Source organism: Leopardus geoffroyi, chromosome A1 (assembly GCF_018350155.1).
Source record: "Leopardus geoffroyi isolate Oge1 chromosome A1, O.geoffroyi_Oge1_pat1.0, whole genome shotgun sequence".
NCBI classification, from domain to species: Eukaryota; Metazoa; Chordata; class Mammalia; order Carnivora; family Felidae; genus Leopardus; species Leopardus geoffroyi.
The window spans coordinates 21,651,613-21,664,767 of record NC_059326.1 but is presented as its reverse complement, the minus strand read 5'-3'; the positions used below and the strand labels follow the sequence as shown (position 1 = coordinate 21,664,767).

At 43.8% G+C, this 13,155-nt stretch overlaps 1 long non-coding RNA gene across 1 annotated transcript; it reads right to left on the bottom strand.

The window, feature by feature from the left end:
* Positions 1-4,614: 4,614 nt before the first annotated feature.
* Positions 4,615-9,053, bottom strand: LOC123597088. The gene is made up of 3 exons (XR_006711954.1): positions 7,204-9,053; positions 5,617-5,695; positions 4,615-4,924 (listed from the first exon to the last, which is right to left on the bottom strand). It is a non-coding gene; the product is annotated as an uncharacterized LOC123597088 (long non-coding RNA).
* Between the last annotated feature and the right edge of the window lie 4,102 nt (positions 9,054-13,155).

The window sequence follows — 13,155 nt, the reverse complement described above, 5'->3', positions numbered from 1 at the left end:
CCAAGACCAAGATCATAGCTGTGTTGGTTTGCAGAAAGTGATTAAAAGGAAGAACCTCATATATTTGATTGGAACCTGTTATCCTCAAACCCATTGAAACCTGTGATCATCAAACCCACCTTTCCTTGGCTTTCAAAATCCCCAGTAACAAGTGTCTCGACTGGTGGTAATTTTGAAAAGTCAAGAGGTGAATTCTGGTGATGTTCTTTTAGCTCTAAATTAAACTGCACCTAAAGTTGAAACAGTCCATGAATTTTTCTATCTCTCTTTTTAGTTATATGAATGAATAAATTCCCCTCTTAAAAAACTGTTTGAAGGGCGCCTGGGTGACTCAGTCGGTTAAGCATCTGACTCTTTGATTTCAGCTCAGGTCATGATCCCAGGGTCATGGGATTGAGTCCCACATCTGGCTCTGTGCTGAGTGTGGAGCCTGTTTAAGATTCTCTCTCTCTCCCTTGGCCCCTCTCCCTCACTCATTCTCTGTCTCTAAAAAAAATTTTTTTTAAATTAAAACCTGAGTTTTAACAGAAGGAGCCATAACCAATATACTCTCTTCTCTAGCCCCCACCATTTCCACTCATCCAAAGGGATTTTCTTGGGGGTGGACCTATGGCCCCAGCCAGTCTATTCAATGTGGATCTCAAAACTTTTGTAGCATGATCAGGAAAGAAGATTTTTCTACCGGACTTGAAATAGGGAAGACATAAACCGAGAGGTACTATACCCAAGGTCACTGGAATCCTCTGTGCAGAGTCCAGGGAATCACTCAACTAAGGGAAGGTAGAGCCAAGAGATAGAGAGAAACTGAACCCTGTGACATCATTTTAGTTCTGAATCCTTTTCAGTACCTTAACCCAATAAATTCCACTTTTTGGTTAAGTTCTACCATTAGTGACTGAAAGAGTTCTAAACCACCTCTTTAATACTTCTCAGTTCATCTTCTCCTCTCGTCTGACCTTGCCTTGGTTCAGGTTGACATTCTTTCCTTACAGGATGCCCCAGCTATCTATTATTATCTTACAAAGACCCTAAAATGTAGTAGCTTAAAACAACAATGACTTATGATTTCCCCTGATTCTGTGCATTGGCAATGGGCGATTGCCCAGATTTATTAGTCAGTTTTACCACAGTGACACATGACTCCTTGAGTTGGCTTGTAACAACCAATGTCCTTCACTCTGCCATTACATGTTCACCACCACATCAGTGAAGGCTCTGCTTCTGCTCCCCATGTGTTTTCACATTCTGGGACCAAGGCTGCAGGGGTAGCTCCTATTGGAAACACTCCATTCCTATGGCAGAATGGAAAAGAGCAAGGAAGCAGGCTGAAACGTACACAATGGCCCATCCTGTCACACCTCACTGATCAAAGCAAGACCCTGGTTTTGAGGGCTCCCCATAGCTGTCAGGGTAAATTAGGTTGGCACTCAAGGCACTTTATGAGAGGGTAAGTAAGATAAGGAGATACACATACACACATAAACAGAAAGAGGAGATTTTATGTGTAGATGTGTACGCACACACACAGGATGTATACTACTCTCGAGACTCACACACACACATATACACAGTATGTTTAAAACTCGACTTATACATGGAAGGTGGAGAACCAGTCTCATTCTGGATCTGGGACCTATCCTTTTCTAATCAGGGAAAATTCAGGAAGGCCCACCCAAAGAAGTCAGGCTCCTGTTGAGCCTGTTATGTTTGCAGGCCTTAGTCCTAGTAATTCGTAGTAAGAAACAAAAACATAAAATTACCATCTTAGCCATTTTTAAGCCGATAGCACAATAGTGTTATATGCACATTGCTGTACAACAGATCTCCTGAACGTCTTCATCTTGCATAACTGAAACTCTATGCCCATGGAACAAATTCCCATTTCCCTCTCCCTCCAGCCCCTGGTCCAGCCATTTGCTCCATCTGCAGGATCATCATAGCGCTGCTAGATGCCCCTGGTGCCAACTGCCCGCCTGCCAGGCCTGCAGCCAAGTGATGCTTGGCCCCATGCTGTCTTCCTACAGCCTTCATCACAGAACTTCTTCTCAAAGCCGACTGCTGGGTCTGCCCCCAAGTACAGGCTTACCCATAAGCATCTAATTTCTACCTCCTTGCTGGCTACCAATCAGGAGCTGAGATAATAATACTGGTGATGTAAAATAATAATAGCATTTATCATTTATTGCATGTGTCCTACATTCTAAGCACCATTGTAGATGCCTGACGGATATGATCTCTAACCCTTACATAACGTAGAAGTACTGCTACTCCCAGGTCTGTCTCTGTTTTCATCAGGCATCATTCTTGATGTAGATCTCAACCTTTGTTCAAATCCCCTAGAACGATCCACTAGCCCCAAAAGTATTTGTAAGCACTGTGGAATTTACTGGAGCTTCCCAGAGTGGAGCAGAGGCTTACGCTGCCCATCCAATAAAAGTTAAAATCCTCAACAGAAGTGGCTTTTGTCTAATGTCCTCTTTTGCTGTGCTATCATCAAGCCTCCTCCTCCTCCCACCTCCAAGGTTTAGCCTCCCTGATTTTATGCTGAATATACAATAAGGAAACAGGTAACAGAATATGTAACTAAATATGGCTTAAACAATAGTGTTTATTATCTCTGGAGGTATCATTTTCAGGCTTGGTTAATTCAGAGGCACAACAATGTCATCAAGCACCCAACTCAGGCACTTTCTTTCTGCCTTTCCTCTTTGCCATCCATAGCCTGTAGGTTTTTCATTGTCAGAGTTGTCCCTCATGGTCACATGATGGCTGCCATAGCTCCAGGAATATTATCTGCAGACAATTATAATTAAAGATAAAAAGAGGAGCATTTCTCCTCATTCCCTGCCCACCCAACTGCCTCCCCCCACAACATCAGAAATGAAAACGTTTCCCAGAAATATTTCAGAAGATTTACCTTTAAATTCATCTACCAGGATTGAGTTACAAATTTGTACCTTAATAATAAAAGCTAATATTCTTTATTCTATAGATTTGGAAAGTGGGTTCTGGACACAAGGGTGAAGTATGGGGAGAGAATGGTTGTTGAGAAGTAACCACCAGTCTCAGTCATACAGAGCAGCTTGGTATCTGCTGACCTCTGTGCTCTGCAAAGAAAGCTGCCTGATTGTTAATAGGTCATGCTCTCTGCAAGTCAGGTTCACGGCCATCTAATACTGCTCAGAGAAGCTTCTTAGAGTCCCACCCCTGCCCCTAACCCCAGTGCAATTATCAAAGCACACGTTATCAAAACTCTTCCCTAAGAGGACATCTTGAAATACCTCTGATGTCATTTCCATACACATAGCAAATCTGCATGCTGAGTGTTATTACCCCATTTTACAGATTTGGAAACTGAGCAGAGAATTGAAGTGCCTCAGCCAAATTAAAACAGCTATCAAATTGTAGATCAGAGTTTGAACTCAGGGCTGTCTGGCTCCCATGTACTTGCTGCCAATGAAAGCAGAACAGAGCACCAAAGAAGAAGGAATGGGCTACAATTGACCAGAAGGGTAAATAACCTCTTGCCCCAGTAGTAATTGAAAACCATTGCATGGTTCTAAGGAGGAACGCAATTTCTGTCCTTGGCTATCTCTAAGAGATAAAATAGAGCCGAGCTTTTAGCCCTTGGCTGAGGATACAGAGGCATTTTAAAGTGTCTGAATGAAGGAACACAAGCCTTGCTTCTGAGTTCCTGACACCTAACCCTTTAAGTGGGGCCTGGGGAGATCTTTATTCAACAGCAAACACTTACTCAGGACCTGGCCCCTGCCCTGGGAAAGGAGGTAAACAGATATTTTTGCCTCTGTGTGGTAAGTGCTATTATGGAAGTGTGCACAGAGGCTGTGGGAGTGCTCGGGGGGGTGGGGCGGGGGGATGGATATTAGAAACCCCAGAGATCATCATCCCCCTGACTGAGGTCATCTTGTGTTCCAGGACAGTGCAGTCACTCATGTTCAAAACAAGGACCCTGAGTCATGAGGAAAGACCTAAACTGGATTAGGTACACACCATTACACAAGGTGGGGGTGAGAAATGTTTTGGAAAGATTTCCTTTCAAAATGGTTTACTGGAAAACATTTTAGCAATTCTGAATGTAAATTTCAGGGTTTTGTTTGTTTTGAAGCTTGGTTTATGGAGCGCTTCACATGGCTTATGTATGTTACCTTATGAATGTAGTAAGTAATTTGCATACATTATCTTGTTTAAAGCTTACAATAATCCTGTAAGGTACATAGTCCTATTTTCCCACTTAAAAATTAAAAAAAATTGGGGGGGAGCCTCCTCCACCCCACTCTTTTAGGTGCAGAAACTAAGGATGAGAGAGGTTAAGCAACTTGTCCAAGGTCTCTCAGTTCCTAATCGGCAGAGCCCAATTCAGACCCTCCCTGCCACAGGGCCAAGGTGCCTTCTAGAAACTTCACTCCCAGTTAACACATTTCATAGGAGAGGTAATTATAGGTTAGTACACTGGATCCAAATAGAGAGTAGGTGTCCTGTAGAAAATCAGCAAAAGTAGTGATCAAGGTTGGACCATATGTCAGTAGGAAGGAGAGGAGAATCATTTTTTTAAACGGATACTGTACAATGCTCTATTCTCACATCTTTTCTGTAACAAAGTATTTATTAAGGAATGCAGTTTTAAGGAGAACAATTTTGCCACTTTGATGATCTGTTCAGACTGTATTTTCTATATAACTTGGGCAAATTTACAAATATGTTTTGAAATGGAAATGGTTGAACAACATTGAATCTAGACACTTGCTGCTCAGAGAGTGGCCCATCCCCTTACTGCTTTTCCAAAATGCAGATTCTTGGGCCCTTCCCCAGGATCCCCGCCTCCACCAGGGTCCCCAGTGATTTGTATGCACTTAAAACTTGAGGAGGGTGCTGCTCCCACCTTCGTGGACAATGTTCTATGAGCCTATGAAAATCAAACACATAAGTAGGTCATGCTGTGGGCTCTACAAGGCAAATTTTATATCAAGGCAACGTTTGCTATCTTTTAACTGGACTTGTTTTTACTTTATTTAATCTAACAGCTCCTTCTGAACAGGTTTTTAGAGAGATCTATGGTTGTACAAGAGGAGGGGGAAAATAATGAGGAAAAGGAAGTGATAGGGAAGGAAAACGAGGGTGTTGTGGTTTCCCAAATGGCACAGACTGATCGTGCCAACCCCTTGATGTGTTATTGAATTTCTACCTGGGTCAGGTGCAAGCCCATTACCTGAGGTGCCTGCTGGGTGGTCTGGATTGTGAGCCACGGCCCCTCCCATCCAGAAGCCTTTGCTATTTTGCAAATGTTTCAATGTGTCTGCTGAAAGCGGTGAAACAACAGCTGGTGAGTCATCCCATTCCGTATTAATAGAGCAGTGTTGACCCATCGAGGCCCCTCAGGACTTTATAGAACAGAGCATCCTTTCTTAGGGCAAGGAAGGGAAGTCTTAGCCACTGTGCACTCTAGGACAAGTAGGCGCACCGGAGAATACACACCAATCCACCGGGCACTAAGTGCCCTTTCCTCACAGACAGAGCTCATTGCACTCTTTCAGATGAAAATGAAGTTAGGGTAAGGAGGATGGGAGAGAATACCTGCATTAAACCACCAGACTTAACCTATGCGAAGAAACAGCCACAAAGGAAGACGTTTCTTGCCCCAGCCCTGCGCCTCAGTTTTCTTTATGTGAAGCTCTGTCTGGAAAAGCAAGGTAGAGATGTCAAAGCTAGGTGACAACCTTGAAAGATAAATCTGGGCTATTTTTAATACGAGGGCTAGCTGGTGGCTTAATATTAGTGGAGTCAAACAAAACAGAATGTGACAACGCCACCAGTTAATCAGCGTTCCTGCCTGCACCAGCAGCGTTTTCAACAACTGTAGAGAATGGCAAAGGGATAAAGTATAATCTGCGGTTTCAAGGACTTCATTTGGCTGGAGGGTTTATTCAAGACAAACAACTAGAGGCAAGGATGGAAGATAGAAACCTTAAAGAGACACACCTTAGGCAATCACATACTATCATTGGCATACCCAGGTGGGAAGGCCAAAATATCTTTGCATTAAGCAACATTTCCGGAGATTTTGTCAAAACTTCCTTTTTTCCAGGAGAAAACTAATGCTTTCTTTAACATTATTTAACATTTACTAAAACTGGACTGGGAATTCCTGCCCCAATTTTTTCAGTGTGGAATAGATGGAAGTTGCTAGAAGGGAGTTGTTAGGCAGATTTTCTACATGTCACCAAAATAAGTAAGCTATTCTAGGGCCAGGCACAGAAACTGGGTGATCATGGAAGCTTGACTATAGAGAAGGAAGGAGGATGGTGGAAGTTTCTTAGAATATACTAGAATATAGTTACTAGTCTCTACCTCTTTTGGGGGGGGGGTGGTCAAGACTCCTGTGATGGTTAATTTTATTCATCAAACTGGCTGGGTCATGGTGTCCAGATAGATGCTCAAACATTATTCTGGATGTTTCTGGGAGGGTGCTTTTGAATGAGATTAACATTTAAATAGGTGGACTTTGAGTAAAACAGATTGCCCTCCATAATGTGTGTGAGCCTCATCCAATCAGTTGAAGGCCTGAATAGAACAAAAGACTGACCTCCCCTAAGCAAGAGGGAATTTTCCAGCCAAACAACCTTTGGACTTGAATTTCAGCATTGGCTCTTCCTGGGTCTCCAGACAGCCAGATTCTGGGCCTATGGGAGCCAATTCTGTAATCGTGCTCTCTCTCTCTCTCTCCCTCTGTGTGTGTGTGTGTGTGTGTGTGTGTGTGTGCATAGACATACACATACATCCTATTGGTTCTGTTTCTCTGGAGAACACTAAGTAATGCAGACCTCTTTGTGCGTTTTAATTTTTGTATATATTTTTTAATTTTTTTCCTTTGTGAGTTTTTAGGAAGAATATTCATTAAATGTGCCAAACCATGGACACTTTTCTCAGCAAAGCGTACATTGACACAAATTTTACATATGGTTTTCAGGGAATCACCAATCTGTTGAAGTGTATCATGGACCTCCTTCCTCAAATTAAAAACCTCTGAGCCTCTAGCTAGGGAAAGGAATAGAACCAAATACCTCCCTGTCCAAGTTTTCCTGTTCTGAAAGAGCAGTTACCACTAGCAGGTGGAGTGAGAAGCGTAGCCGCAGAGTTATAAAAGCACCAGAAGGGTGTCCCAGCAGAAATCTCCCTCTCCCTCACCTCTCTGGGGGGCCAGGAACTCCTCCTGTCAGTGTCAGCATCCTGCAGTGGAGGCTGGTTAATTTAACTGGAATAAGGCACGGCCACCGCCCATGGTATAGCTGAGGCTAGCTGGTTATTCTGACACATCAGCACCACCTTCCTTGGCACTCTGTTCCTCAACATGTTCTTGCTGATGGATTGTGAGTCAAAGGGATATGTGTCACCTCCGGTCAGAGGCCATTTGGATGGAGATGCCTTGTCACACTTTCTTCTCTTGCAGTAGACTCAGGGAAGGAGGTGATGGCTGATGATGGAGCCTGAAAGAGGAAGAGGCAGATCCCTTTCTCCCCTACCCTCATACTGGACTATGATGGAGGCAAGAAACAAAACCCATTTTGTTCAACTACTAAGATCTGGGAGCTTTCAGCCTATCTTGACTAGTGCATATGGGAATTTTATAGGTGGGAGAAAGATATCGGTAGAAATACTAGAAAAATGCCAACTTAAAGAGCTCATATGGGGGTGTCTGGGTGGCTCAGTCAGTTAAGTGTCAGACTCAATCTCAGCTTAGGTCTTGGTCTCACGGTCATGAGTTCAAGCCCTACCTTGGTCTCTGTGCTGGGCGTGAAGCCTACATTAAAAAAAAAATCTAATATGATTTACACCATTATTACTCATTGACCTTAGCAGAGACTGAAAGTAGGGTCCTGAGGAAATAGCCCTGGTTAAGGCTAAGGAGTCCCAAACTCTGAGATGACATGAAGTGACTAGGCTGCTGGTAAGGGTTTCCATGCTGCCTAAGTCCAAGGGGTATCATTCACACAGGCTCTGTATTTCCCTAGAGTTGTGCAGTGTACAGCCTGCTCAACTGGACAAAGTAGCTGTGCTCTTTTGTGGCAAAGGAGTATGGAAGAGGCAGGAAGACCTGAGAGAGGCAGTAGGAAGGTGGTACAGAAGCATTCTATACCTCTCTCATGGTTTCATCGTCCAGCCAAGCACTGGCCCTGGTCATTGCTAAGGTAGCTGAAAAAAGCCTGCCTGCAGGACTAATCACATTGGAGCTAAGCCCTTTTGTTCATGAAGAGCAGCATATCTTCCCTGAAATAGTCCATTCGGGTCTACAGTAAGTTACTGATTACAGTATTGGTTACTAAAGAAGAAACAGCAAAGAGTGACTTACCTGTTGGCCCTGTACTTAGAAAATAGTGATTATTATTCCCATTTATCATAGAAAATCTTTCTTAATGACTCCTATGTACGTGAGTATCCCTCCCTCCCCACACTCTGTTTTTAAGCTTTATATTATGGAACATTTCAAGCATACACAAAATGGAGAAAATAATGCAATAGACCATCACCGAACTTCAACAGTCATGAATTAATATTGTCAAATATTCAATCAGTGTTCAACTTTCCTCAATTTTCTCACAGTTTCTTTCTTTCTTTCTTTTCTTTTTTTAGTTAGTATCCCAACATGATCCACTCCTTGTAGCTGGTTACTGTATCTTCTAGGTCTCTTTTAATTTAAGGGCTCCCCTGCCTTTTCTTTTCCCCTTATAATGTATTTGTTGGAGAAACTGGGTCATTTGCCCCACAGAGTTTCCCACATTCTGCGTTTTGCTGATTGCATCTGTGTGGCATCATCCAACGTATTTCCCTAAGACCTGTATTTCCTAAAAAGTATCATTTAGATCTCGATTAATCCAGGTTGCATTGTTTGACAAGGATACTTCACAGATGGCCTGTGAACTTCCTCTCTCATCACATCATGAGTGCATGATGTCTAGTGGTCTCCTCTTTGGGGATGTTGAGATTTGCTTAGTGGATTTAGACAGTGACAGCCTGATCCATTCATTTTAAAAGTTCCCCATAAGCTAAAATTTAAAAAAAAAAATTAAAAATTAAAATGTAAAGAAATAAAAATAAAATTAAACAATAAAAATAATTTAAAGTAGTTTAAAAATAAAAAAATAATAAGATTTTTTTATAACATTTCCCCATGAGCTTTTCCCTTGATAATTTTTAATAGCCATTGACAATCATCACAGATCTATTATTTTATTAAGGATTATAAAATTATGGTACCCTAGTTCTCCCACTCCTCCTTCATCTGTTAGCTGGAATGCTTCTAAAAGAAGAACTTTTCCTCAACAACAATTTAGCTATCCTGAGATACGGTTCATATAGAAAAGACAAGACAAATGCTCGCTTCTTTCCCTTTTTAAATCCGTTTTCAGAGTAAGGAGTTGGTTCCCTAGCAACCTGTAAAGGTGACCTATGAGAGTTTTTTTTTTTCCCTTGGTATAATTATAAACTCAAGGATTTTAACATATTTGATGTATTTCAATCCACTGCAGAGACTCAAAGTATTCCATCCTTGAACTTTGGAAGTCTCTTTACATTGGTTCCTAACCTAATCTTTTGGACATGACCCATAGTCTTTGAAAGCTTCTTTTGCTTTGTAGTATGATGAAATGTCCATTTCTTGCCCCAGCTCTGGGATCAGCGATTATGCAAAGAAGCCCTGCTTCCCTTTAGTGACAGATTGAATTTTCGAGACCAGAATCTGGGTGCTGGGAGTATGTATTGCTACAGTTTGTAAACCTTTTCGGTGACCAGAGTCAGACTGGCTCCCCTTCGGATCCCATTCCTCCTATTGCCATCATTCATTCCATTCCAGGCACACCCTCCTCCTCTGCACCTCTATTAGGATCACAGCAGACGACTCTTGCAGGGCCCGAGGGAGTAGGGTACATCATTGCCCCATGCCTGGCACACACTGGCACACAGTCTGGGCCCCAAACACTGCTGGCACACTCCTTATGTCATCTTCATTCAAATGTCACTTGCTCAATGACACAACCCCTGGACGTCCTATCCAACACTGAACACAGAACCCCCTTCCCTCCCAAATATTCTCTATCCTTCTCCCCTGCCTTAGTTTTCTCGGCAGAACCTTAAAACCTCAAATACTATGTGACTTACTGGATGATATTTTGTTTGCCATCTGGAATGTAAGTTCCAAGAGAGCAGAGGCTTTTGTCTATTTTGTTGCATCTGTGTCCCACACACCTAGAACAGGGTCTGGCACAGAGTAACTCCTCAGTAAACAGCTGTTGAAACAATGAATTGCAAGGGAATAAAACTAATTGCCACTGACCTAAGCCCACAGTCCTTCCATTGTTAGACTCTAGCGACAAATATTTGTAGCGTCCAAAGTGAGAAGTTTGTGGGGGGGACGTAAGCCCCTAACTCCCCATTGCTTCAGCACCAAGTCTAGATCAGGACTAAATTCAGTCACATACCCAGCCGCTAGCCTCATAGGTCACTGTGATGAGCGTTTTTCAGGCTGAGAGAGAGATGGGAAGTGTGGCAGATGAGAGGGAAGGATGGCTCTCCAGGGTCGTGTTGTTTTGCTTTATCTTTTATTATTTTTTGTCAAAGCCACAACTTCTAGAAAGGAGTTGCCATTTAATGAAATGGAAAAGAAAGTGAGAGAAACAGCTTTTGAGGGGCAAATGGTGTTGGTTTGGAGAGGCCAGTGAGATACTGGAGCTGTTAGGTGGGTGAGTAGAAGGGTTTCAAGTTCAGAGAAGAGGTCCTGCCTGGACAGATAAATCTGGGAGTCATCAGTGTGGAGATGGGATTGAGAGCAGTGAAAGAACCGAATGAGAAGACACAGAAAGCAGATGAGGTTCAAGGAGTGATCCTGGGTCCCTTAGATATCTAAAGGTCAGGGAGATGAGCAGGAGCCAGCAAAGGAGGCTGAGAAACAGTAGCATGAAGGCAGCAGGAGACCCTAGGGAGCCTGAGGTCCTGAAAGTGTTCCAAGGAGGAGGGGTGAGCAACTTCCTTAGATACTGCAGATGGGGCAAAGAAGACAGATGACCACTGGATCCAAAACAGTAGCTAACCATCCCTAGGATACAGACCCAAACCAACAAGCATATACAGCTGACTCCCTAGGCTGCTTTATCTTAAAGTGATTCACAGACAGTATGATAAGGTATTTCCTGTGGGTTTTACATGTAACAGCATGGTCCCCTCCAACTTGGCGCAGAGTGAGGAGCATCCAGCCTGGTCTCTCCATTCTTCAGGGTCACGGTCAGGCCATCCTAGGCATTAGAAAACCAGGGCGTTCCCTCAGGAGTCAGAGAAATGGCCTTCAGTCCCGGGAACTGGCAGTCCTGGGGGCAAAGGGGAGGTAGGGCAGCTTCGGGGCGGGAGGACAGGTGAGGTGGAACAGCTGCCTTAGGGTGGGGGTGTGGCCGTACCTGTCTGGGCCCCTTGCTACACCATCTGGAATCGGCCTGCACTTAGTATCTGCTCCACCCCACCTTCCCATCCCCCTTCAGTTTAGCGCTGGCAGCCTTCCTACCTGGGAGTCTTCCTCCTCACATATTCATTTGATCCCATTTTCCCTAACCCTTGACTACCTCTGCCTCTCCACGAGGGAACAAATGGACAACAGTTTAAAGGAAATTAATCAGGGGCGCCTGGGTGGCGCAGTCGGTTAAGCGTCCGACTTCAGCCAGGTCACGATCTCACGGTCCGTGAGTTCGAGCCCCGCGTCAGGCTCTGGGCTGATGGCTCAGAGCCTGGAGCCTGTTTCCGATTCTGTGTGTCCCTCTCTCTCTGCCCCTCCCCCCTTCATGCTCTGTCTCTCTCTGTCCCAAAAATAAATAAACGTTGAAAAAAAAAATTTTTAAAGGAAATTAATCATAAATGAAAACAATTAGTACCTTGATACAGGTAAAAATTGAGACAAATCTCTGCTTCAGTGGAACACATTTAATTCCCCACTTGGGCAGCTTGCCCCATTTCCCTGGGCATAAATGCCTATAGGCTCCAAAACCAAGGAGGTGGGGCCCTGCCCCTTAGCCTAATGAAGGTGCATATAAAATGCTAGAAGAGGGACACCTGGGTGTCTCGGTTGAGCATCCCACTCTTGATTTCAGCTTAGGCCATGATCTCACGGTTGGTGGGACTGAGCCCTGAGTTGGGCTTGACGCTGATCATGGAGCCTGCTTAGGATTGTCTCTCGCCCTCTGCCCCTCTCCCGCTCACACATGTGCATGTGTGCGTGCACGTGCTCTCTCTCTAAAATAATAAAATAAAATAAAATGCTAGGAGAGCGTATTCTTTCACCAGAGCTGTCTTCTTGAGCGTCTCATAATCAAACAATTGTTTGATTAGATGTCTTCAGTTAAGCATTTTTGTCCTAAGTTATTTTTTAAAAATTTTTTTCTTCAACATTTATTTATTATTGAGAGACAGGCACAGAACATGAGCAGGGGAGGGGTAGAGAGAGGGAGACACAGAATCCGAAGCAGGCTCCAGGCTCCGAGCTGTCAGCACAGAGCCCAGCGGGGGGCTCGAACTCACAAACTGCGAGATCACGACCTGAGCTGAAGTTGGTCGCTCAACCAACTGAGCCACCCAGGTGCCCCTGTCCTAAGGTCTCAGGCATAAATCTATCCTAAGACTATATAAGACAGTGGGATATATTATCTGAAGTCATGGTTTGACACAAGGCCCAGACCTCAACCCCAAATAGTCCATCCACAAAATGCAACACTCTCCAGCCACAAAAACCTTTGGAAAGATCCACCTGAACATACATAGACTCATCTCCTAGATACTTAGATGAAAAACAGAGTATTTATTATGTTACCATATGCATAAAAGAAGAAAAAGAGAGCTTGAATATGCATAGGACATTTCTGAATCTGTAGCAGATTCGTATCAAGATAAAAGGGAGACAGGGGAGCCTGGGTGGCTCGGTTTGGTAAGCGTCCAACTTCGGCTCAGGTCATGATCTCACGGTCCGTGAGTTCGAGCCCCGCGTCGGGCTCTGTGCTGACAGCTCAGAGCCTGGAGCCTGTTTCAGATTCTGTGTCTCCCTCTCTCTCTGCCCCTCCCCTGTTCATGCTCTGTCTCTCTCTGTCTCAAAAATAAATAAACGTTAAA